Source organism: Myotis davidii, unplaced genomic scaffold, assembly GCF_000327345.1.
Source record: "Myotis davidii unplaced genomic scaffold, ASM32734v1 scaffold2636, whole genome shotgun sequence".
In the NCBI taxonomy this organism is placed as follows: Eukaryota; Metazoa; Chordata; class Mammalia; order Chiroptera; family Vespertilionidae; genus Myotis; species Myotis davidii.
The window spans coordinates 77,618-82,598 of NW_006287837.1; positions in this window are offsets into that span (position 1 = coordinate 77,618).

The window sequence follows — 4,981 nt, forward strand, 5'->3', positions numbered from 1 at the left end:
CCAGACCTGCCTCACCCATAATTCTGTCACTGGCTTCAATAGGACCACGATCAAGACTATCACAGTCTATGGTAAGTGCCCCCTGGACCATCGGCACCAGGCTGTGGGGTGCAGGTCTGTCTGGTTTTCACAAAAGAGCCTGGCGGGTGTTGTCTCCCATCCTGTGGCCAGGGACACAAGCAAATCACAGTCTTCCCCTGAGCCCTCTCACTACATCTCTATAGACTCTCCTCCCTTGCTCTTCTGATTTCTCATGAAAGAGCTGGGCTGCAGCCTGGGAACGTGAGGAGGGGGTTCTCTCAGCCCCAGAAAGAGTCAAGTGGTGGAGGGAGGGAGTTTTCCAGAGGGGAAAACAAGGATCTTCAAGGCAAAGTTGCTTCTTCTCTTACTAACACTGACCTTCTGTCACCTCCTGTCTGTTGCCTGCTCCATGTGCTACAAGGAACATACAAGGTTTTGAACAACCTCATCTCTTTTCCCCAAACTAAAGGATGAAACAACCTCTGAGGAGGGGTGAATAGGACAAATCCCTTCTCCCTGCTCTGCTCCAGGCTCACCTGGTGACTGACAGCTCTGTGCCCTCTGTGGTGGGACAGGAGTCCATAGTGAAGGTGCAGGGGTGGCCTGTCCTCCAAATTGCCAAATATGTCACCTGTTGACACCATGGCCTCCCTCAGACCAGGCTGCATGTATGTGGGGAGAGAGTGAGACACAGGAGATACTCCTCTGAGCTGTGTCCTGACTCTGAAGTCATCAGCTACACAACAATGTGCTACACGACCATATGTGACATTCCTACGGAGCACAGTGAATGGTAGTGCTTCCTTGACATGGATGTAGATTCATGGGACAGTAGGAGCAGTGGCACAAAGTGTGTAGTTTACAAAGCAAGCTAAGACTACCAGCCTGATGCTAAACCTGACTACTTCTCTCTAGGGACTTCCTTCTCCCTGATATTTAATCCAAAGTGCAGGAAGTGAAAGTCCTATTCACACTGAGAAATCCTTTAGATTGAAACTTCTACGGGTCCTAAGGTCATGAAAACTGCCTGGGTTATAGTTTCTAATAAATTACTTAACAAAACAAAAATGCCTTCCCATCTCTATGTATAGCCACCATATGAGAGAGGGGATGTGATTATTTAGAAAGTCACAGACAACTATGGAAATCACACAAAAGTCAATGGGTGGAAAATGCCACCTGGTGATAAAGATGCTGGACACAAGATCTAAGGCCCCCGGACCTAATATCTCAGATATCCAGGTGATCTGGAGGGAAGGGGGTGTATAGCCCTCTCCTTACAGACTGTCACCTGAACAAAGGTCCTCACCCTGCAGAGGTCAGAGTCCTCCTCTGATGACCTTTGCTGTGGACTGTGAGTGACTGACATCTCTGAGAAATGAGCCCACTCTCAGTCAGTCACCTCCTCTGTTTCTCCACAGAGCCAGTGGGAAAGCCCTCCATCTGAGCCAGGAATACCACAGTCACAGAGCATAAGGACGCCATGGTCCTGACCTGCCTCACAAATGACAGGAGGATCTCCATCTGCTGGCTCTTCAAAAACCATAGTCTCCTGCTCATGGACAGGATGAAGCTGTCCCAGGACAACAGCACCCTCACCATAGACCCCGTAAGGAGAAAGGGTGCTGGGGGTTATCAGTGTGAGGTCTTCAACCCCGTCAGTTCCAGGAAAAGTGACCTCTTCAGGCTACATGTGCAATATGAGTGACCCTCGACCTCTCCCACTTGCCTTTGTATATTTCATGGGAAAGGGGGTGAGATCGATGAAAGCCTTGAGGAGGTCGGAGCCTCCTTCAGAGCCTATAGAGCACATGGGTATGGACCCCAGTATTAGACTAATCAGCATTGTCTCGGTTCTATGAGTCTAAACTGTCTGACCACGGGGAAGGCTCTCACCCACCTGAACCTCAGTTTCTTCATCTCTAAACTGGAATAAAACAGCTGGACCTAAACACCATTGTTAGGATATTTCTTATGAGGTTAATGAGAATAAAACCCGCAGACAGGGTCATGCTCAGTCAGGACTCAGTCAGTGTACCAATTATTATTGTTATTTTTATAAACGCTGCTGTCAGTAGCTGTGAAGTCAAGCAGAACTTGGTGAAAATGTCATTTATCACTCACCAGATCTGTGACTGCCTGCCATTTATTAAGCACCTCCCATCCCTGATTCTGTTTGTGCTCAGTAGGGGTGACACCTGCGTCCCTCGTGGGGGTGGAAGGATCAGATGACATGAAGGTAGAATATTTCACACCCTGTTGATCATCAAAAACACTCAGCACTTTTTATTACTCATCAGCCATGAGTTGACAGGTAAGGTGCCACTAAGACTGTCCATAGTGATGGAAAAGAAGAAACAAGGGTAAGAGATAGAACATGTGAGGAAAAGAGGAGTTAAGAGGAAAATTACCAGGACATGGGAAGGATGGGTGTGAGAGTACATGCAAAGTTACAGCAAATGGAAGGTTTCAAATGTGCAAAACAGAGAATGATGCAACCGCCAGAAGTGGGGTGTCAGGACTGACACTCCCAAACAGCACAGACTAGGTGGCAGTTCCTTCCTCCTTCACCACACCTCCCCCTGCAAGGGCCCCTCCTGGTTTCCCCTGAATGGACGTGGGCCTTCTCCTCCCCTCCTTTCCCTTCTCCTTTCAGCAGAACAAAACTACACAGGCTACTCTGTGAGGACCATCGTTGGCAGAGTGATCGGGGCCCTTGTCTTGGTGGCTCTGGGGGCCTCCCTGGGCTATTTCCTGTACCTCAGGAGGACTAGGAGGTACCATGGCATTTCCTTCACCCTCACCCTAATCCTACCCCCAGACCCAGTCTGACCCCCAGCGGAGCCCAGGCCAGGAGGACACAGACCCCTTCCTCAGAGGGTTCTGGGCCGGCTCCCTGTGGCCTCCAGCTTCCCCGTGGATGCCCTAACTCCCTCCATCCAGCTCCTCCCTCACCAGCCACTGACCTAGGTGATTTTCTCAACAGCTTCCTCACCTATAACTGAGGCACAATTAAGGGACTGTGCCCTCAGGATTGTCCTGGTTCTCTCCACACACCTGCAGCGGTGCTGGCAGGTAGTAAGTTCTTAGTAAGGCATCTCCTGTTACTTATCTAAGTCCAGCCTCCTAGGTGAGGGGATGGGCTACCTCGGGTCTGAAAGTCATCCTGGCCAAGGCCACACTGCTGAGGGTGGAAGAGCCTGGACAGGCAGGGTTGGATCAAATGTCCCCACTAAGCCAGTTTGGTAACAAAAACTTTAATGTGGCTTGGAGCATCAAATGATGGCAGCTGGCATTATGGAGGTGAGGGATAGGAAGTGAGTGAGTGAGGGGATAAAAGGAGAGTGAATAGATGTGTGTGTTGTGTGTGTGACTGAGTGAGGGACAGTTAACTCCAGCAGGAGCAGCAGAGACTGGAAGAACAGGCTCTCTGGGACACGGAAAGACTACCACCGCTGTTGCCCTCCCCGGACTGCAGGACTTGGGCATGGGGCCCACGCCATCTTAATGGAGAGAGTGGCCTCTTCTAGGAACTCATCAGCACCACCACCCAGACAGGCCTGGGAGACTGCCCGTCCGCGACCTGCAGCCACTCCAGCCAAAATCCTGCAGCCACACCTGCAGACTGGCAGACCCTGGGATCTCCACCGCCAAAGGAGCACCAAGCCCGCCCGCAGCAGTAAATGCAGCCTCCCTCTCCCCAGCGGCAGACCTCAGACATCACATTCGCATGTCTCCAGTTCACAGGTTTCTGAGGCGCACCACTCCATAGACTTCTCTTAGGAGTCACTGGAAGCCTCAGCTGGGTGTGATTTTGTACAGACACAGGCGCACTGACACCCAGTAGAAATTCTGAATTCCTTCTGCCTGATTAACTGCCCACACACACCCAGCTGCGCAACTTCAACGCCAGGGCCCTTCAGCACCAGGGCCCCTCAGAGTGTGACAGAGCTCAGCGCTGGCAAACTGCACTGCCACAATTGCTCACTCCCCCTGAGCCCATCTATCCACAGGGCACCTTGGGAAGCCGCAGTGAGCCTCTGCTGGGTCCGATCTTGAACTAATAGGGACGCACTCCCCTGGGTAGTAGAAATTCTGAATTCACCCATCCTGGATACCGGCCCAAAGACGCCTTGATTAAGCGTGCCAAGGCCCTTCAGAGTGCTTCAGTGCGCCTGTGCTAGCAAACACTGTGGGTGCGCCTGTGTGCTGCCACTGGGAATGCAAGCCTATCCACCACAGGTGCATCAGCAAAAACTGAGTTTCCTCACCCCACAGCTGCGGAACTCTGGACACTACTGGTGTATGCTTTTCCAGAGTGCAGGTCCCCCAAGACCGCTGCTCCACAGGCAGCCCTGAGGCCCCTCTGTGAGCCCCACTGGACACGTACTTAAATAAACATGGATGCACTGCTGGGCTGTAGAAACGCTGAATTCCCTCTTCTGGAATACCTGCCCACAGACACTGCAATCCAGTGGCTTCAGTGCGAGGGCCCTTCAGAGTGTGTCAGTACACCCTGCTGGCAAACACACCACAGGTGCCCCTGTGAACTGCCGCTGGGATCGCGTGTATACAACCATGGAGGCAGCAGCGAAAGCTGAGTCTGCCCACCCCACAACTACAGAACTCTGGACACCACAGTCATGCTTTTCCAGAACACAGGACTCCTGAGCCCCTCCATCCCAACAGACGGTTCCTGGGTGCCACTGTGAGTCCCCGCTGGGCACTTGTGAGTTCAACTAAGGGCACAAGACAGCAAAAATTGGGATATCCCCTCCATAGCTGCTGACTTCTAGATGCCTCAGTTGCGCCTTTCCAGCTCACAGGCCTACATCAATAGAACCCAAATAGCTCAAGTAGGGAGCTACACTAGACTACCAAGCCCAGGGGACCTGAGAGGTCACACCAGTAGCACCATGCCCAAAAGAAACTGGGTAGTAAAGCAATCGGAAGTACAATT